Source organism: Scyliorhinus torazame, chromosome 1 (genome assembly GCF_047496885.1).
Source record: "Scyliorhinus torazame isolate Kashiwa2021f chromosome 1, sScyTor2.1, whole genome shotgun sequence".
Taxonomy (NCBI): domain Eukaryota; kingdom Metazoa; phylum Chordata; class Chondrichthyes; order Carcharhiniformes; family Scyliorhinidae; genus Scyliorhinus; species Scyliorhinus torazame.
The window spans coordinates 68,779,919-68,801,734 of record NC_092707.1 but is presented as its reverse complement, the minus strand read 5'-3'; the positions used below and the strand labels follow the sequence as shown (position 1 = coordinate 68,801,734).

At 49.1% G+C, this 21,816-nt stretch overlaps 1 long non-coding RNA gene across 1 annotated transcript in view; it reads right to left on the bottom strand.

Annotated features, from left to right (window-relative positions):
* The window catches only part of LOC140429496 (uncharacterized), a 32,023-nt gene extending 12,403 nt beyond the window's left edge, over positions 1-19,620 (bottom strand). Inside the window, exon 1 of the long non-coding RNA XR_011949101.1 lies at positions 19,536-19,620. This is a non-coding gene — a long non-coding RNA (uncharacterized lncRNA). The remainder of the gene's footprint in view (positions 1-19,535) is intronic.
* Between the last annotated feature and the right edge of the window lie 2,196 nt (positions 19,621-21,816).

Below are 21,816 nucleotides of genomic sequence, written 5' to 3'. Positions count from 1 at the left end.
TGTCCACTGTACCCCTTGATGGACGGAATCTGCACTGTGACAACGCCAGCGCAAAATCAGTGTTATTAATGAATGTCAAATTGCTGTAGTGGAGATCTTGGGCTCAAATTTAAAAGAGACTCTCTTGTCCAGCCGAACTATGCTGGGAGATTGGATTAAGAGGACCTTGAGGCAAGAATATGTAGTTCATTGCTTCAGAGATGGTGTTCTTCCATGTAAGGTAGTGAGCTCCCAGCAGCAGTGGAATATCCGGAATATGCATCGATGAGCTAGATTTATTTCAACGTGACACCATTTCACTTGCATCAGTCATCACTGCGTAAGTGACAATGGATGTGGCAGCAAACCAGCAAGACTAGCTAGTCACAGCTGCAGTACTCCTGGCTGAATCAGTTGTGAGGTCAGCAATGAAGCAGTCCAAGGAAGCCCAGAGCCACCCGATTCACAGATGACTTGTCACTGAAATGCTGCATCTTGCCAGCTTGCACATGCACTGCTTTGACAGGGGAATCATTGAGCAGAAGCTGCAAGTTAGGGATCAGACTGGGCTGCTTGACTGGCAGTTCAAGGTCCATGTCTAAACTGTGAATTCACTAAATCTGGACTAAGCTCCTTCCTGTTATCCTTCAAGTATTTTCAGTCAGGTATTGCTGCAAATGTTCACGCAACAGGAAAGGGTCAGGAACAGCAGTGGAAAATAAGTTAGAGGGTGAAATTTACTTCTCTCAGCTTGGCAGAGGAAGGAAGGAGGGAATTAAGAGTGGACACATGTAAATCACATTATTTGGCTTTGAGCATCGAAAACAAGAAGAGAGCTGGACTTCAGGGAAGTAGATCAATGGAGTGCGAAAGAGGATTGTAGAACTATTGCCAACAGGTGCAAAGAGATTGAAGGATCAATTAAAGGTTTAGAATTATTCTTCTTTTAATATATTTAGATGGATAATTCCAAGTTAATTTATACCAAGGCTTAATGCAGAAAAATTTTGATATCTTATTTCAGGTTTGCTGTGGGTATCCGGGTATTTTAATCTGAAAGATTATATGGCAGTCAAATAATTTTATCACAATTTGTTGAGCAGAATGAGTTAATGTGAAATACATTAGATTGGTGCTTTGGAATTGCATAATAATAGATTATTCTATGAAATTATATAATTAATGGGGTTCAAACATACCTATGAGCTGCCATAAATGATATCTTTAGCCTTATACCTTGCACTAATTCAGTTCCATGATACAGACCATTAGAAAGTACAAAAATCATTTGTTACAGATGTCATATGTTTAAAAACATTAAATTCAGTTAATGAATCCATTCAACAATGGTGAGTCAATTATAATTAGCTAATTATATAGTTAGTACTTTATTAATAACAACATATCTGATATAGCTTGCTGATTCTCTAATTGGAAGATGAAAGCATTTATTTTGTTGTTATCCAATTATGCTGGTTACCTCTCCAAAGATTTTCTCCTCTGCAATTATTTACCATTGTAAAATAAGGCTTTGTTATTTGAGATTGCAAGTATGCCCAGTATTACAATACTTGCATCATTTTATATATAGACATATACAATGCATATATATATATATATATATATAATATATATATATACACGTACATAGTGCACACGTGTATTATATATTTAGATATATAATACTCAACCCAGAGCAAGATCATGATTGCAAGCTTGACAATGTGCCAGATTTGGATTTTTGAATTTTGCCACGCTTTTTCTATTGCGCCATGGTTTTCACTGTACCTTCAATGCTTTCCAATGTTTGTTCTCCACCTTAACGTCAATGAATGAGAGCTGATTTCAATATTACTCGCCTAGGTGGTTGATTCCAAGAATTTATTGCTAAGAAGCATGACCGAAAGTCACTGCCATTGCTCAACTGGTTTTATTACTGTGAAAGGTCCATAAAGATGGACATTCATTGAATGTTGACTTTGATACTCTTTAATATAGAAAAAACCCTCAATTTTCCAAAACCTAATGGAGTTGAAGTGGCGCAGTGGTTAGCACTACTGCCTCACGGCGTTGAAGTCCCGGGTTCAATCTCAGCCCAGGATCACTGTCCATGTGGAGTTTGCACATTCTCCCCATGTCTGCATGGGCCTCACCCCTACAACCCAAAAGATGTGCAGGGTCGGTGGATTGGCCACGCTAAATTGCCCCTTAATTGGAATAAAAAGAATTGGGAGCTCTGAATTAAAAACATTTTTAAAGCAATGGTGAACGTGAGTCTCCAGTGGTGGCTTGATATAAAGTTGATAGCGGAGGCCAGCGCAGGACTCTGTTTGAGCACTATTTCATTGGGGTTGCTTTATATAATACAAAATAAATATGAGGGAGAACATAAAACATTTTGTTGCATGCGGCAGTTGCAGCTTATGAAGGGAGCCGAAAAGGCCACATCCAATGGAAAGGGTTTATCAACACTAGCAACATTTTGTGAAATAGCCCGCATAACATTTTCAGAGGTCAAATGAGGCCTGGTTGGAATTCAGTATTTCCATATTGGTATTTTCAGAGTCAGAATGACAATAAAGCGTCAGAATCACTGAGAAACAAAAGGGAGGGCAGTTTGGCTGATGAAGAAATGTTGACTGCACCTACGTGTGTTCGAGACTCCCGCATGTACAGTAAGGTGACAGGAGGAACCTTTTTTCGTTCCAGCTCCAGCATGAACTATCTTCCATAAAGGCAAGAGAAATGAAAGTTGACATAGCTCCCTTATAACATTACCTTCATCTGTATCCTCTGATTCTCGTATTTGCAAATTAATTTAGATTGTGCAAAATATCACAGACGCAGTGTGAACAAAACGGTAATGTCATGGAAACTTAGCAGTAGCACAAAAGTTAATACTGATACCGGGGAAGAGGAAAATGTGTTGAATCTGAAAAGTGAGGCTATTCAATAGCCTTTGATGTGATTATCTTTGCTAACATGTCAGAACCGACATGCTATCTTGAGGAGCTTCACATAGTGAATGACATTTGTCTGAACACTGATTATACACATTGGCAGAATAATTGAGTGAATGAATGAATGATCTCTCCATTACAGAATAATACAGACCTTTTCAAATATACTTTTAATTTAATAGTCTGAAAAATAGTCAAGCTTTTTTTCCAGTTCTTAAATAGGCATTGATTGATAATGCTTTACTTCTTATAATAACATTTTCCCAATTATTTTCATATGTGATAGTTCTTATTCTCCTTTTCAATTGTTCTTGAAGTCAAGAGGCAATCTTTAAGGATTTGATAAATTTGATTTGACTAGCTTTGACAAAGAGTCATATAGACTCGAAGCATTAGCTCTATTTTCTCTCAACAGTTTAGATTTTAATGTCTAAATAGACACAAGCGGTATTGTAAGGTTTTTTAAAAATATCAAAGTAAAGGCAACTTGCACCTCTACTCAAATAAAAGCAAATTACTGTGGATGCTGGAATCTGAAATCAAAGTGAAAATGCTGGAAAATCTCGGCAAGTCTGGCAACATCTGTAGGGAGAGAAAAGAGGTAACGTTTCGGGTCCACATGACCCTTTGTCAAAGACCTCTACTCAAATTGTTTGATCATCTGTTTCCCACTATGTGGCTTTTTAGCAATCAGCATTATGGTTATAATAATGGTAACGATGGGGCTGTATGTGGCGCAGTGGATAGCACCGGGACTGCGGCGCTGAGGACCTGGGTTCGAATCCCGGCCCTGGATCACTGTCTGTGTGGAGTTTGCACATTCTCCCCATGTCTGCGTGGGTTTCACCCCCACAACCCAAAGATGTGCAGGTTAGGTGGATTGGCCACGCTAAATTGCCCCTTAATTGGAAAAAAAAATATTGGGTATTCTAAATTTAAAAAGAAAATAATGGTAATGATGTTTAATAATGAAGGGACAGACCCAAGATTTGGGTCTAAACAACCAATCTGTTGATTTATTTTGGAGACATACTGTAAATATTACTGAACTTAATTGTTACCTATGGCATAATGAAATAATAATAATCGCTTATTGTCACAATAGGCTTCAATGAAGTTATTCTGAAAAGCCCCGAGTCGCCACATTCCGGCGCCTGTTCGGGGAGGCCGGTACGGGAATTGTACCCGCGCTGCTGCCTTGTTCTGCATTACAACCCAACTGTTTAGCCCACTGTGCTAAACCAGCCCCTGGTTTGAAATCAATACCTGGTCAGCTCAGCTGCTCCATCTTGACTCTTCATTATATTTTGTAGTCTTCAGAATGCAACGGAAGCCTCTAAATGTAAATTATTTTTTCCTTTAATCCTTTCATTTCTAGCACTCCGGCAGTAATAGGGAATGAATGAGTGCCTCAGCAAATGATTCTTTGCAAGCAAATGCTCCCCTTCAACAAGATGTTGTTTGGGGAAATCCATAACTTTGAGGCAAAAAGAGAAGGTAAGGAAGGGGAAATGGATTGGCCATCTGGAGGTGCTGAATTAGCTCAACATGGTCGGGTGAAAAACGACACAAAACTGACAGTTGTTGCCAGCTCCAGGAAGTGACACGGCGAGCGGCAAGTCAAAGGAAAGTAGTCAGGATCTCACTCAAACAAGACCAGAGGATGCTGGAAAACCTCAAGCAGGTCTGGCAGCATCTGTAAGGAGAGAAAACAGAACTAACATGCGGGTTTCTGGGACCCCGTTGCACTGGGCGCAATGGGTGAATCGTGCGCGAGCCCCTGGCTCCACGCCAGGCCAATTGTGAGTCAGTCCACCCGGCATGATCTGCCAGGGTGCCTGGGTGGCAGTGCCACGGTGCCAGGGATACTGCCAGGCTGGCACTGCCAGTGTGATCAAGAGCCAGGTTGACACTGCCAGGAATCGGGCCTCAGAGGGCCTTGCCACTTGGAGGGAGGGTGAGGGTGGCACCCAGGGGCCTCCCGAAGGTCGTGGGAGTGAGGAGGGGGTACAAAAACAGGGAGCGGATCTGAAAGGGGTGGAGGGGGGAAAGATCGGGGCTACCGGACAAAATGGCACCCCAATCTGCAAGAAGCCTTTCTCACCAGCACAAAATCACCCTACGTGCAGCCTCTACGCAGAGAAACTTCCCGGGGCCAAAAGAAATGGCAAAGAGCTGTTGGATAACGGGATGTTTCTCGGGGCTGCAGCCCGACGTTTTGAGTCCAATTGGCACGTGTTCTGACAAAGAGCCAAGCTGACTCAAAGTGTTAACTCTGTTTTCTCTCTTTACAGATGCTACCAGACCTGCTGAGTTTTCCCAGCCTCCTCTGTCTTTATTTTAGATTCCAGCATCTGCAGTATTTTGCTTCTTTCATTCAAATGCTTCCTGAGAAATCTTTCTTCAGTAGAACTTTCAGACCTCTGAACTTAGCCGACTCCGGCAGATATAATCAGCTCCACAGAATTTGCAATTCCAGGAACCAACTGCTCCAATGCAGAATGTAACAGTAGCTCGCAGCAACTTTAGCTCGAAATAGGCAAATTCAGCCTGAAATTCTCCTTCTGTTCTCTATCCAGTAAGTCATGTTGGAAAGGAGAAAGTTTATAAACATTGGTTGAAGATCAATTTGGGTTCAATTGAAGCACCCTATTTAGTCAAGAAGCATACCAACACTTAGGCTAGAATTTTTGTATTGATGGGAAGGCTCTCTGTCAAAATGAAAACGGTGGCGGAGACCAAATCCAATAGTCCCGTACTTGAACCTGCCCTCCCACCATTTTTGCAAGGGGGCGGGGTATATAAACAGGCGGTTTGTTGACTACATATCCATGGCTCACAGAGGCAGCTTTAAGCGTGAAGCTATCTTCAGTCAGAACTAATTTTGGCAGGTGGGCTAACCAAAACAAGACTTGGGCACTTTAGACCTATCAGGAGAAAGTCCAAAATAGGTGGAGTTCTCAAGAGGTAGGACCCTTTTGGATAGGTCCAGAGACATCTTTGAGAGAGGTAAGGTACCTTTAGATGCCATTTGGATTTGTAAAATTAGACATGAATGTGTTAAAAAACGGATAGACTCAGTGGAACTGTTAAGCTGATGGAAATTTCAAGAGAACCATCAAGTGAACTGTCAAAGCTCATTGGAACTGTCAAGCTGTCAAGGGATTTAAATCCCCTGAATTATTGAAAGAAGCAGCTGAAAGTTAAAAAAGTGAATGATGGTTATTTCACTCTTTTTTGAGAAAAGTCTGAATGTTATCATTGTAGGATTTGTGCTGCAGGGTTGATTCCACAACCTACCATTATCACAGAGGGGTTCCTGAGAGTCTAGTAAGATTAACAGCTCCAAATTCTTATAAAGTCTTCGAAGTGAGGCAGTGAATACACTTAACCCTAATTAACCATTGTTATAAGGGATTAAGTAGTTGAAGGAAATTAAATGTAGGAATTTTTAAAAATGTATTCATTCACGAAAACTGGGCATCACTGGCCATGCCATTCCTAATTTCCCTTGAGAAGGTGATAGTGAGGCTCCTTCTTGAACCGCTGCAGTCCATGTGGCAAAACCACAGAGCTCTTAGGAAGGGAGTTCTAGGCTATTGGCCCAGTGACAGATAAGGAACAGCGATATAGTTCCATGTCAGGATGCTGTGTGGCTTGGAAGGGAACTTTCAGGTGGTAGTGTCCCATGCATCTGTTTCTCGTGTCTTTCTAGATGGTAGAGGTGTTTGGGAGGTGCTATCGAAAAAGCCTTGGTGAGTTACTGCATGCATCTTGTTGGTACATACTGCTGCCACTGTGCATCAGTTGTTGAGAGAGTTTAATGTGGTAGATGTGTGCCAATCAAGCACGCTGTTTTGTCCTGGACGATGATGAACTTCTTGAGTGTTGTTGGAGGTGCATTCATCAAGGCAAGTGGAGAGCATTTACTCACACTCCTGACTTGTGCCTTGTAGATGGTGGATAGGCTTTGGGGAGTCAGGAAATTAGTTACTCAACTCAGAATTCCCAACCTCTATCCTGCCCTTGTAGCCACAATATCTATATGTCCAGTTCAGCTTTTGGTCAATGGTAACTCCCAGGATGTTAATACTGGGGGTTTAGCAATGGTAATACCATTCAATGTCAAGGAGAAATGGTAAGATTTTCTCTCATTGGAGATAGTTATTGCCTGGCGCTAGTGTGACAAAAATGTTACTTGCCACTTATTAGCCTAATCTTAAATATTGTCCAATAGTGTTTGGTATGGATGCGGACTGCTTCATTTTCTGAGGAGTCGTGATTGGTGTTGAACATTGTGCAATCATCAGCGAACATTTCCACTTCCAACCTTATCACGGAGGGAATGCTGGCTTGATGTTGAGGGAAGTTATTCTAACCTTGGGCTGGGCTCTCCACACCCCGACGCCGAAATCGCGGCCAGCGTTGGGGCAGAGAATCCATTTCCCCTGCACGGAATCGGTTCCCCGATTCTGCGGGCCCCGAAAAGCGGCTTACTCGGAGAGCACGCCGCACCGCATACACCTACCTATGGCCATTGCTGGAGGCCCTCTCCGCCCCAGACCAGCGAAAGTCCCGACGCCGTGGATCTAATGTAGTCCAGCCGGTCGGGAAACTAGCGTGGCGGCTGAGGACTCAGTCCGCGGCCACCCTGGCCATGGGCCGATTGGAGGGCGGGGGGGGGCCTTATACGCGACCGGGCAATGATTGTGCGGGCGGTCAGGGTTGGGTGCGCAGCCAATCGGGGGTCTATTTTTAGTCCGCAATGGAGCACGGCGCGACCGCTGGATGCAGCCGCCATGCGCATGCACGGGAAAGTCCACAGTTTTTACGACAGTGTGGGGACATAGTCCCAATAACAGAGAGTCCAGCCCCTCATCTCTGCAGTTCAACTCTTTCGTCCATGTTTGGAGCAAGGCTGTAAAGAGGTCAGGAGCTAAGTGACCCTGGCACAACCCAAGCTGAGCGTCAGTGAGCAGGTTTTTTCTGTGCAAGCGTGGCTTGATCGCACTGTTGATCACCCCTTCCACCACTTTACTGATGCTCGTTATGAGGATGATGGGGTGATTAGTAGGGTTCCAACACTTCAGGATTGAACTGGGGTCTCCATGACTTGAAGATCAATTTCCAGGACACTGCTGTGTGCAATCCTGGAGAAAAATCATTGGGATGTTAAAATAGATTGTTTCTTTTTTGCCATTTTGTCACCTCTTTTCCCTGTTACATATTGAAAGATGAAAAATTTTGGTTCCCTGTTATCATGATGAACCAGTATTAGAGTTCTTTTACATATTTATTTTGTTGTTACATCAATATCTGCACCAAAAGACGTTCTATTGTGAATGTAACTCTGCCTATAGCTATATAGTTCCAGTGGGGATTTACCCCCTAGCTATCATCATTAAGGATTTGCATCTTGAAATTTTAATTGCCTTGCAAATTCCATACATTCTGCTGAAGTAATTCATTTGAAGAACAGAAGTTGTTACTGCTTGCCTTGCATTTTGAACTTGGGATTTTCTTCTTATCATCATTGCTCTGCGCCATTAGATATTATCGAATGATATTATCTGAGTATTATCCTGCCTTCAGTGTCGCTGGTCTTTCTTATAAATGGACCTCAAGGGCGATATGGTGGTGCAGTGGTTAGCACTGCTGCCTCGCAGTTCTGAGGACCTAGGTTCGATCCAGGCCCCGGATCACTGTCCATGTGGGGTTTGCACATTTTCCGCGTGTCTGCGTGGGTCTCACCCCCATAATCCAAAGATGTTCAGGTTCGATGGATTGGCCACGCTAAATAGCCCTTTTAATTGGAAAAGAATAATTTAAGCATGTAGCGCACAAAGACTCCGTGAGACGAATAGGGTGAAGTCGATGAGGCTTTATTAAACGTGTCTGTTCCCCCGCAGCTCGATAGTAAACTGGCCTGCGGGGGAAGACGCCGGCTTCTTATACTCCGCCTTCAGGGCGGAGCTAGAGGTCAACGGCCAACCAGGACCCGGGATCTGTCAGCCAATGACATTAGGGCTTCCAGTCCCACATGACCCCCAATATATACTACCACATTCACCCCTTGTCAAAATTGAACCCGGCGGGGTGATGCTTCGTATGGTGGTAAGGGTTTACAGGGCTGGTCCTGGGAGGACAAAACATTCACATGGCGATACAGTATTGGACCAGTTCGTCCTGTTGCAACTATTTACAGAGGATAGGAAGAAAAGCAAAATGTTCTTGTGAACAGTCCATATTTGTTTTACATCGACGCCACGAGTCGGTCGGGCGGTCTGGTCGTCCGTGTCGATCGCCTCGGCCCCGGCGGTGGTGGTGGTGCTTGTACCAGTGTTGTCGCCTCCAGGAGCCGTACGGTTTCAGCTGTCGGTGCAAAGGGGAGGGGGACCGGTCCTCCTGGGAAGGGGGTGGTCGCGGGGTGCGGCGGTGGCAGGAAGGGGGGGGTTGGGTTGATGGTGTCGGGGGGGGTGCGTGTTGCCGGCGGGCGCCAGATCCCGCAGGGAGACCGTGTCCTGTCGGCCGTCGGGGTACTCCACGTAGGCATACTGGGGGTTTGCGTGGAGGAGGTGAACCCTTTCGACCAACGGGTCCGCCTTATGTGCCCGCACATGCTTTCGGAGCAGGATGGGTCCTGGGGTCGCCAGCCAGGTCGGCAGCGACGTTCCAGAGGAGGACCTCCTAGGGAAGACAAGGAGACGCTCATGAGGCGTTTGATTAGTGCTCGTACATAATAACGACCGGATGGAATGGAGAGCGTCCGGGAGGACCTCCTGCCACCGTGAAACTGGGAGATCCCTGGAGCGTAGGGCCAGTAGGACGGCCTTCCAGACCGTGCCGTTCTCCCTTTCTACTTGCCCGTTCCCCCGGGGGTTGTAGCTGGTCGTCTTGCTTGAGGCTATGCCCTTGCTGAGCAGGAACTGGCGCAGCTCGTCACTCATGAAAGAGGACCCCCTGTCGCTGTGGACGTATGCGGGGTAACCGAACAGTGTGAAGATGCTGTTCAGGGCTTTAATGATTGTGGCCGCGGTCATGTCAGAACAGGGGATGGCAAAAGGGAAGCGGGAGTATTCGTCCACTACGTTAAGAAAATATGCGTTGCGGTCGATGGAGGGGAGGGGCCCTTTGAAATCGAGACTGAGGCGCTCGAAGGGGCGGGAAGCCTTAATCAGGTGCGCTCCATCTGGCCTGAAAAAATGCGGCTTGCATTCCGCGCAGATGTGGCAGTCCCTTGTGACTGTACGGACCTCCTCTAAGGAGTATGGGAGATTGCGGGACTTGATGAAGTTGTAAAACCGAGTGACCCCCCGGTTAGCAGAGGTCCTCGTGGAGGGTTTGGAGGCAGTTAATTTGTGCGTTGGCACATGTGCCGCGGGATAGGGCATCGGACGGCTCGTTCAGCTTTCCGGGACGATACAAGATCTCGTAGTTGAAGGTGGAGAGCTCGATCTTCCACCTTAAGATCTTGTCGTTTTTGATTTTGCCCCGCAGTGCATTATTGAACATGAAGGCTACCGACCGTTGGTCGGTGAGGAGAGTGAATCTCCTGCCGGCCAGGTAATGCCTCCAATGTCGCACAGCTTCCACGGTGGCTTGGGCTTCCTTTTCTACTGAGGAGTGGCGGATTTCTGAAGCGTGGAGGGTTTGGGAGAAAAAGGCCACGGGTCTGCCCGCTTGGTTAAGGGTGGCCGCTAGAGCTACGTCGGAGGCGTCGCTCTCGACCTGGAAGGGGAGGGACTCGTCGATGGCGCGCATCGTGGCCTTTGCGATATCCGCTTTGATGCGGCTGAAGGCCTGGCAAGCCTCTGTCGACAGAGGGAAGGTCTGTATTAGGGGGCGGGCCTTGTCTGCGTACTGGGGGACCCACTGGGCGTAGTACGAAAAGAACCCCAAGCAGCGTTTCAGGGCTTTTGGGCAGTGCGGGAGGGGAAATTCCATGAGTGCGCGCATACGTTCGGGGTCGGGGCCTATTATCCCATTGCGTACTATGTAGCCCAGAATGGCTAGCCGGTCGGTGCTAAAAACGCACTTGTCCTCGTTGTACGTGAGGTTCAAGGCTTTGGCGGTCTGGAGGAAATTCTGGAGGTTGGCGTCGTGGTCCTGCTGATCGTGGCCGCAGATGGTTACATTGTCGAGATACGGGAACGTGGCCCGCAACCCATGTTGATCAACCATTCGGTCCATCTCCCGTTGGAAGACCGAGACCCCGTTTGTGACGCCAAAAGGGACCCGTAGGAAATGGTATAATCGCCCGTCTGCCTCGAAGGCTGTGTACTTGCGGTCACTTGGGCGGATGGGGAGCTGATGGTAGGCGGACTTGAGGTCCACGGTGGAGAAGACTTTATATTGGGCAATCCGATTGACCATGTCGGATATGCGGGGGAGAGGGTACGCGTCTAGTTGTGTGTACCTGTTGATGGTCTGGCTATAGTCAATGACCATCCTTTGTTTCTCCCCTGTCTTCACTACTACCACCTGCGCTCTCCAGGGACTATTGCTGGCCTGGATTATGCCCTCCTTTAGTAGCTGCTGGACTTCGGACCGAATGAAGGTCCGGTCCTGGGCGCTGTACCGTCTGCTCCTAGTGGCGACGGGTTTGCAATCCGGGGTGAGGTTCGCAAACAAGGACGGGGGTTGCACTTTGAGGGTTGCGAGGCCGCAGATAGTGAGTGGGGGTATGGGGCCGTCGAATTTGAACGTAAGGCTCTGTAGATTACATTGGAAATCTAATCCCAGCAAGGTGGGGGCACAGAGTTGGGGAAGGACGTTAAGTTTGTAGTTTTAGTACTCCCTCCCCTGCACCGTAAGGGTAACTATGCAGAATCCCTGGATCTGTACGGAGTGGGATCCTGCAGCTAGGCAAATCTTTTGTGCGCTGGGGTAGGTGGTCAAGAAACAGCGTCATACCGTGTCGGGGTGTATAAAGCTTTCCGTGCTCCCGGAGTTGACTAGGCATGGCGTCTCGTGGCCGTTTATTAAGACCGTTGTCGTCGTCGTCTGGAGTGTCCGGGGCCGAGCCTGATCGAGCGTAATCGAAGCGAGCCGTGGTTGTAGTAGTGGAGTGGGGTCCGTTGTTGCCGTCCAAGATGGCGTCGGGGATGAACGAAATGGCTGCCCCCATACATCGCACGTGGCTGGGGGTCACAAGATGGCGGCGAGGGTGGACAAAATGGCCGCCCCCATGCGTCGTACAGGTCTGGGGCGGTCCAAGATGGCGGCGCCCCTCCTCCCCTCATGGTGGTCGGGACCCAAAATGGCGGCGTCTGCGGGTCGCACATGGTGTGCTGGGGGGGCTGGGGAGCGCTAGGACCACGAGCGCTAGGACCGCACGGAGCTCCCTCACCGCGAGCGCTAGGACCGTGAGCGCTAGGACCGCGCGGAGCTCCCTCACCGGGGACAGCGGTGGTCGGGGCCCAAGTCGGCGGCGCCGGCGGGTCAGGTGTGGGGCAGCGAGCGCAAGGACCGCGCGGAGCTCCCTCACCGGGGACAGCGGTGGTCGGGGTCCAAGTAGGTGGCGCCGGCGGGTCAGGCGTGGGGCGCGGGACGGGGGTTAGGGTGGCGTTAGGGACGTGAAAAACTCCCTCCTCTCTGTGGAGAGTGTTGGCCGGGACCCAAAGCGGTAGCGCCGGCGGCGGGTCATACATGGGCTGCGGGGAGGGGGGTTGGGGAGCGTAGGCGGCGTGCAGAGCTCCCAGTTCCCCCGGGACCGCGGTGGTCGGGACCCAGAGCGGCTGCGCCTGCGGGTCGTACATGGCGTGCTGGGGGGGTTGGGGCGCATAGACTGCTTGCAGGGCTCCCTGTGCTCCCGGGACGGCGGCGACCTCGCGGGACCGGCACACAACCGCATAATGGCCCTTTTTCCCGCAGCTTTTGCAGATGGCTGCGCGGGCCGGACAGCGCTGTAGGGGGTGTTTCGCCTGGCCGCAGAAATAACAGAGGGCGCTCCCGGTGCAACTCGGCGTTTGGACCGCGCAAGCCTGTGGGGTGTCCGGGGGGGGGGTAGGGGGTTTGCCGCGACGGGTACGTATGGGGCCCAATGGCCTGCCGCGCGGTCGAGGCCGTAGGCGCGGGTATTACGCGTGGCCACGTCTAGGGAGGCTGCTAGGGCCCGTGCCTCTGAGAGTCCTAGCGACTCTTTTTCTAGAAGTCTTTGGCGGATTTGGGAGGATTGCATACCTGCCACAAAAGCATCGCGCATTAACATGTCCGTGTGTTCGTTTGCGTTCACCGATGGGCAGCTGCAGGCTCGTCCCAAAATCAGCAGCGCGGCGTAGAACTCGTCCATCGATTCTCCGGGAGCTTGCCGTCTCGTCGCGAGCTGGTAGCGAGCGTAGATTTGGTTAACTGGGCGAACGTAGAGACTTCTGAGTGCTGCGAACGCTGTCTGGAAATCGTCGGTGTCTTCAATGAGGGTGAAAATCTCCGTGCTCACCCTCGAGTGCAGGACCTGCAGTTTTTGTTCGTCTGAGACTCGGCCGGTGGTCGTTCTGAGGTAGGCCTCGAAGCAAGTCTGCCAGTGTTTGAAGGCTGCTGCCGCGTTCACTGCGTGGGGGCTGATCCTCAGGCATTCTGGAATGATCCTGAGCTCCATAGTCCTTTTTAGGCACGCTTAATAAATTGTAGCGCACAAAGACTCCGTGAGACGAATAGGGTGAAGTCGATGAGGCTTTATTAAGCGTGTCTGTTCCCCCGCAGCTCGATAGTAAACTGGCCTGCGGGGGAATACTCCGGCTTCTTATACTCCGCCTTCAGGGCGGAGCTAGAAGTCAACGGCCAACCAGGACCCGGGATCTGCCAGCCAATGACATTAGGGCTTCCAGTCCCACATGACCCCCAATACATACTACCACAAAGCAAAAAATAAATAAATAAATGAACCTCAAATCCACATGATCATCTTTTTGTATGCAATATTTAAATGTACGATGTGACCAGAGATCCAAACAAGCAACAACAATCAGTACTTATATTGGACCTTTAATGTAGTAAAAGGTCCCAAAGAACTTCACAGGAGTGTTATTAAAAATATTTGGCAACAAGCCATGAAAAGAGATATAGGTCTGATGGCCAAAAGCTTAGACAAGGGTCGGGATTCTCCGAGCCCGCGCCGGGTCGGAGAATCGCCGGGGGCACGGGAAATTCCTGCCACGCCACTCTGACGTCAGGCCACCGATTCTCCGGTGACTGGAGAATCGGCGGCAATCGCGCCTGTGCGGTTGCTGCGGCGCCGGTTGGGGGTGGTGAAATAGGCCCCCGCAGCGATTCTCCGTGGGCAACCGGCCGATCTCCTGCCAGCGTGGTTTACATCTGGTACCACCCGACGGGAGCTCGGACCCGCGGCAGCGTTCCTGGTGGGGGGAAACTGACTCCGGGGAGGGCCTCCGCAGTGGCCAGGCCCGCGATCAGGGGCCACCAATCGGCGGGCCATCGCGATCTGCGGGGGACTTACCTTGCTCCGCCATGTCGGTGGCGCCCGCGCCAAAGTGGCCTGCCATGTGCATGCGCGGACCCGCTTGCGGCCGCCGTGCGCATGCGCGGCTGTGCGGTCTAGACAGCAGCGCCCCGCCGGCAGCCAGAGCTGCGGGACGCACGGCGGGGCTCTGCTAGCCCCCAGGAAAACGGAGAATCACCCCGGACCTTCGAGGAAAAAGTCCGGAGTGATTCTCGCCCGTTTTCCGGCGGACGTGGGGACTTAGTCCCCAGAAGGGAAAATCCCGGCCAAGGAGTTTGGCTTTAAGGAGTGTATTAAACAAGCAGAGGTATGGAGCGGGGGAATTTCAGATCTTAGCGCCTTGGCAGCCAATAATTGAGCGATTAAAACTGGAGATGCTCAATGGATGAAGCCAGTGAAATATGCTCATCGAATGAGAGATGCACAGATAGATGTGAGGATTGTGTGGCTGGAGGAGAGTAAAGAAGTAGGGAGGAGTGTGCCCATGGAGCAATTTGAAAAGAAGGACAGAATTTCCAAATCGAGGTGTTGTTTGTCTGGTGACCAACTGTCGGTTTTGGGGGGCACAGGCGATGGAGGAGAAATTAACTGGTGCCAGTACGAACACAGGGCAGGAGCAGAATTTTGCATAACCCAAACGTTTACAAAGGGTAGGATGTGGGAGACCAACCAGGAGTGAATTGGAATATTCAAGTCTAAAGGTAACAAAGACATGAATGAGGGTTTCAACAGTAGACAAGCTAAGGCAGGGATAAAGTTTGGCGACGTTATAGAAATGGAAGTGGGCCGTCTTAGTGGTGGATTTCTACATGGTCAGAAGCACACCTCGGGACTAAAGAGGACACCAATGTTGTGAACAGTCTGGTTGAGCCTCAGACCGTTGCCAGGGCGAGAGATGGAGTCAGTAGCTAAAGAACGGAGTTTTGACCAGGGATGAAAGTTCAGTTTTACCAACATTTAATTTGAGGAATCTTCTGCTCATCCAGTACTGGATGTTGGATCGGCAGATTTAGAGTGGATGTGAGGGGAAACCTTTTCACCCAGAGGGTGGTGGAAATCTGCAATTTGTTGACTGAAAGGGTGTTCAAGGCAGAAACTTTCACAACATCTAAGAAGCATTTAGATGAACACTTGAAACCCAGTGGCATACAGCACTACAGAACACGCGCTGGAAAACAGGATTCAAATGCATAGGTGTTGGATGGCTAACACAGACATGATGGGCCGAAGGGCTTCTCTCTGTGCTGTGAAACTCAATGACTCTATGACTTTCCATTGTATTAAAAATAAGCATTTTCACTCCACAAGACAATAAAAATGTCAATCACCCTGACCCTTTAAAGTATCACTAACTGAAACCACAAGCCCTTGAAAGGATTAAACCTCAAGCCTGGTTATGAGAGCCGAGACATCCATTATTCTTGTTGAAACAGTTGCACTGCAGGTGAAACATTGCTTGCTTGACAGCTTTGGGTCTCTGAATCCTCCCATTAATTTCACAATATTTATTTACACAAGGTTAAGTAGTTTCAAGGGTTTGTGTTTTTTGTTATTCATATTAAAGGGTCTGCATGATTGACACTTTTATTGCCTTGCAGTGAAATTACTTTTTTTAACATAGTGGAAAGTAATAAATGAATGACTTTTTAAAAAAGCTTTTCTTTACATATTCTATTGCAACAATCGGATTTATTGGTTCTTTACAGTACATAGTGGGTCAATGGACATGGAAGTGCCATAGGTTGGCAGAGGGGTATGAAGGGCCATAAGAGATGGATGGGGGGATAGCTTGCCATTGGGGGTGTGGGAGGCTATTAGGGGTGAGTGGGGTGCATGAGGAAATGTATGGGTGACCTTTTATTGCACAAAGGTGCTAAATAAATATAAGTTGTTGTCTGATCACAGTACTGATGGAATCTCTCAAGCACACCATGAATACTTCATTCCGAGAATCAAGAAATGCAACTTGCTGTTCTAGCTGCCTGAGTGTTCATCAAATCCTGTTTCTGAAATATTCATTTACAGGATCATTTTTCTGCACATTATAGTATTTCAGCTCTGAATGAGCTGCTGTGAAGTATTCAATTTAAATGGTTACTTAGCTGTGAATATACTGCCATTACTATTTTGCATCATGTCACATATCTCAGTGGCTCATTCATCCTGAGTTCAACTCCAAATTTAGTAAGATATGCAACAAAGCCAATGAATCTTTGGATTCTTATGATATTCATGGTGATATACTTGGCAAAAGCATTTGTGACCTTGTGATTCAATTTCAGACCTTGGGCGTCATTCTCCGACCCCCCGCCGGGTTGGAGAATCGCCAGGGGCTGCCGTGAATCCCACCCCTGCCGGTTGCCGAAGTCTCCGGTACCGGATATTCGGCGGGGGCGGGAATCGGGCCGCTCCGGTTGGCGGGTCCCCCCGCTGGATTCTCCAGCCCGGATGGGCCGAAGTCCCGCCGATAAATTGCCTGTCCCGCCGGCGTGGATTAAACCACCTTTTGAATGGCGGGACAAGGCAGCGTGGGTGGGCTCCGGGGTCCTGGGGGGGCGCGGGGCGATCTGGCCCCGGGGGGTGCCCCCACGGTGGCCTGGCCCGCGATTGGGGCCCACTGATCCGCGGGCGGGCCTGTGCCATGGGGGCACTCTTTCCCTTCCGCCTCCGCCACGGTCTCCACCATGGCGGAGGCGGAAGAGACTCCCTCCACTGCGCATGCGCGGGAAACTTTCAGCGTCCGCTGACGCTCCCGCGCATTCGCCGCCCCGACATGTCATTTCCGTGCCAGCTGGCGGGGCAATAAAGGCCGTTTCCGCCAGCTGGCGGGGCGGAAATTCCTCCGGCGTCAGCCTAGCCCCTCAATGTTGGGGCTCTGCCCCCAAAGATGCGGAGCATTCCGCACCTTTGGGGCGGCGCAATGCCCGTCTGATTGGCGCCGTTTTGGGCGCCAGTCGGCGGACATCGCGCCGTTTCGGGAGAATTTCGCCCCTTGTTCTAGAAAGCAATGACTTACAAAGGTAACATCACAAGGTCATAATTCGTCGAGGTTTAGTAACAATAGCAATGTAATATTCCTGCAGCAGCTTCTCTTATGCACTGAGTTATGGAACGGTCAGGCAGTTTAGTCTCAACCCATTGAGTGTTCCAAATTTCTACTATTGACGTAACCTCTCTATTTTCATACCGTCATTATCTCTTCAAGAGCAAACTGTATTCTTCTTATCCTTCTTGAGCTTCCTGGAATGTCCTAGTCTCATTTTTTTCCTCTTCACATTAAAGACATCTAAGGGTAGCTTATTTGTGCAACTTTGCACCTCCAAGACCAACTTCTTCACAACCTATTTGTCCCTGACACATAGAACTGTGCTATCCCTTTACCAGTTTATGTTTACCCATTGTTCTTTCTCTCTGTTTGTTGCCTTTATTACATTCCTCTAGGGTCTGGCAGGTTTGGAACATTCCCACTAAGTCAGAGTTCCCTGCTGCCATAACAGCCTCCACTTCTGGCATTAGTCCTAATGCACCTAATGTTCATGCATGTACATTTCATTGTAGATTTGTCTCATTTGTTGGCCCCCGATGTCTGCCTACTCCTTGGTTCTGCTTCCTGTATGTCTCTTTTATGGTTTGCGAAATAAGCATTCGAAAGCTTAATAAGTCTGCATGGCGTTTGTTTATTTGCTCTTTTAGAAATTAATCCATTTACGAGTTCCCATACTAATATCACAGACAGCAATTTCTCAATTTGAGCTGAAGAGTGTTTGCCCGGAGTTTTGCACCTGCAAGTAAATAGCTCATAGCTCTGAGTAAATGAGATTACAGTAATAATAGCATACATTCTGCTGCCACAAATATAGTGATATAAATGAAAGGTGGCATGGCGGTGCAGTGGTTAGCACTGCTGCCTCATGGCACCGAGGACCCGGGTTCAATCCCGGCCCCGGGTCACTGTCCATGTGGAGTTTTCACATTCGTCCCGTGTCTGCGTGGGTCTCGCCCCCACAACTCAAAAGATGTGCAGGATAGGTGGATTGCTCTTGCAAAGAGCAAAACAAATGAATGATGAAAGTCCTGCACTGGAGGGGTTGGTTATATGCCAGTTCACGTACCCTCTGTCGTGAACGCGTCATGTGAATTAGCGGCTGGCATGATGGTAAACATTTAAAAACAGATAGAAAATAGGGGGAAATGTCTTAATAAGTGGAATTTTATACTTTTGCCACATCCCCCCAATCTCAGTCTGCAGAAGGCTCTCTTGTGACCACCCAGTCTTTTGAGTACCCAGATGTTATGCTATCAAGGCTGTTCACATGCCAATAAATTGAACAAAGAATGACAGTAGCACTGCCAGGAGCTGATACCAGGGGAGGGCTTGTTGATTTTCCAAGCTTTGTTTATGGCCTTAGGCCTCAGTGGACAACAGTGAGATGACCTATTGTTAAAGAGTTGGAATCTGTTTTTTACACCCTACACATAGCACAGCAGAAAATCGCAAAGCTCCCCAGCCCATTGAAATGGAAGTTCTGCTAAATTCCTGCATTTTTACCAAACTCCTCCCTTTTCAACTCATCTCCTTTTCATTCAGAAGGCAGCACAAGCTGTCAGTCGAGTTGTGTGTGTGTGTGTGTGTGGGGGGGGGGGGGGGGGGGGGGGCGGGGGGAGAGAGAGAGAGAGAGAGAGTCACACACACACAAAAAACTTTTGCTTTTAAGTGTTCTCTTTGCGAAACAGTTCCAATGGTTTAGGTTGTGTACATAATGCAAAGCGTGAGTCAACAGAGTAAATGGGAAGATAAAAGCTAAGTTCCAGAAATGCTAATAGGGCGAATTGCGAGATAAAAAAGTTTGATATGAACTGATTGTGCTTTCTTGCAATATGTTGCCCCTGTGGACATGTTTGTTTTTCTTAATTGCTCTAAAGAGTGCATGTGAATGTGGTCATTAGTGAAGAATAGAAATGTTCATGTGAACCTTAAACTGTGTCCACCCGCACTTAGTAAAGAAAGGACCTGTCAACTTACATTGTTCATCGTTCCGAAGATCACTGGTAAAATGCAAATGAATGGCAGTGGCGGTTTTTGTAAATCGTCCTTTTAAGAACTTTTTTGAAGTAAAAGTATGGCAAAGAGAGCGTACCTGGCTGCGTCCCATTTTCCAATCATGTTGCCGAGGAGGTTCCAGGGGCAATGGACTAAAGGAAGCTCATGATTCCCATAATCCTTTTCTTCTAGAAAATGAAAAGAAAGCCCTCAAAAACCAGCTCCAATGATGGATGTCAAGCCAAACGCCTTTAATGCTTTATAAACACGCAAGGTGCTTCCCAGGAGGATTATTAGACAGAAGTTGATGTTGAACCACATAAAGATATATCATGCTGACTATTTAAAGAATTTACAGATATATTCGGACGGGTAAGAAAAAGGTTGATCAAAGGGTTAGGTTTAAAGGAGGATGGAGAGAGATAACGAGGCAGAGATAGTTAGGGAGGGAGTTTCAATGTTAATACATTAACCTGTCTTTTCTTTTCTAAATGTTGATGTAACTACTGCTTAATTGTTCAACCATTTCTGTACAACACGATTTACCATTCCTGTTTAGCTGCTCTAATTACCAAAAGTTGTTGGAGGCCAGCAGCTTCTGATCGGTAGCAGGGAGGAAAACTAACTTCTCTGTTTTGCATTCAAGTGTAGACCTATTGAGACTTCCGGTTGCGGCTATGCCTAGGTAGGTCGCACGTTCGACAGCTCCCGCCAGGAACGGACTCTTGGGCTCTTCAGAGGGGCCCCAACGGCAATTGTTCGACGGTTTCCAGTGTGGGAAGATGACAGCAAGGTCCCCCCAACAGTATATGGATTGGACCAGGAGTGGAGCGGTTAAAAAAGTGATCCTGGTGCAGCGGAAAGTGCGAGGGAGGAAAAGCAAGATGGCGGCAGGTGGAGACCAAGCAGCATGGCACAGTGGTCGCAGAAGCAGCAGGAGTTTCTTAAACGCTGCTTCGTGGAGCTGAGGACAGAAATGCTGGCGCCAATGAAGGCGGCGATTGAGAAGCTTGTGGAGACCCAGAAGGCCCAAGGGGCAGCGATCCGGGAGGTGCGGCAAAAAGCCTCGGAGAACGAGGACGAGATCTTGGGTCTGGCGGTGTAGGTGGAGGCGCACGAGGCGCTGCACAAGAGGTGAGCGGAAAAATTTGAGGACCTGTAGAATAGGTCGAGGGGGAAGAATCTTCAGATTCTGGGTCTCCCTGAAGGAGTGGAGGGGCCCGATGCCGGGGCATATATGAGCACGGTGCTCAATTCGCTGATGGGCGCGGGAGCTTTCCCGAGGCCCCTGGAGCTGGATGGGGCTCATCGGTCCTGGCAAGGAGACCCAAAGCCAACGAGCCGCCAGGGGCTATAGTGGTGAGGTTCCACCGCTTTATGGACAGAGAGTGTGTCCTGAGATGGGCCAAAAAGAACGGAGCAGCAGGTGGGAGAACACGGAGATCCGAATTTACCAGGACTGGAGTGCGGAGGTGGCTAAGAAGAGGGCTGGTTTTAACCAGGCTAAGGCGATGCTCCATCGGAAGGGGGTGAAGTTCGGGATGCTGCAGCCAGCGCGATTGTGGGTCACGTTCCAAGATCGACACCACTATTTTGAAACGCATGATGAGGCATGGAACTTTATCCAGTCTGAAAAGTTGGACTCAAACTGAGGGTTTATCGTGGGGGGATGTTTACTGCGTTTGGGGAATGTTCTTTTTGTTTTGATGCTGGGTGGGGATGGGTGAATGGATTTGATGTGGGGGCTGTGGGAGAGTGTGGGTGTCGGTGTTGGAGGGGCAGGACCCCGCGGATGAAGAGGGGGGGTGGAGGCCCGGGGATGGGGAGTTGGGGTAAGGCCGCAAATAGGAACTGCGCCAGAGGGGGCGGGGCCGGCTCAGGAAAGTGCGGGTTTTTTTCCCCGCATAAGGGAAGGATGGGGGCGGGGCCGGGGGGGAAGGGCGTTGCTGGAAAGGAGCGCACTGACTGCCAAGGGGTGGGGGGATTCTCACACTGGGGGTCGATGAAATGGCGGGAGAGTCAGCTGACTTACGGGAGTGTCATGGTGGGGGGCAAAATGGCTCGATGAGGATCTAGCGGGGGGGAGGGGGGAGTGGGGGATGGGGGGAGAAATGGGTTGCTGCTGCATTGGCCAAAGGGGAGCTGGAAGTAGGAGAGGTAGTCGGAGCGGGAGTTCGCCGCCTGGGGGACTAGAGGGTGCGGGAGGCGCGGGCACGTGCCTGGCCTAGAAAAGGAGATTTGGGGGGGGAGGAGTAGCCCCCCAGTCCGGCTGATAACTGGAATGTGAGGGGCCTGAACGGGTCGGTCAAGAGGGCCCGGGTGTTCGCGCACTTAAAGGGACTGAAGGCAGACGTGGATATGCTCCAGGAGACACATCT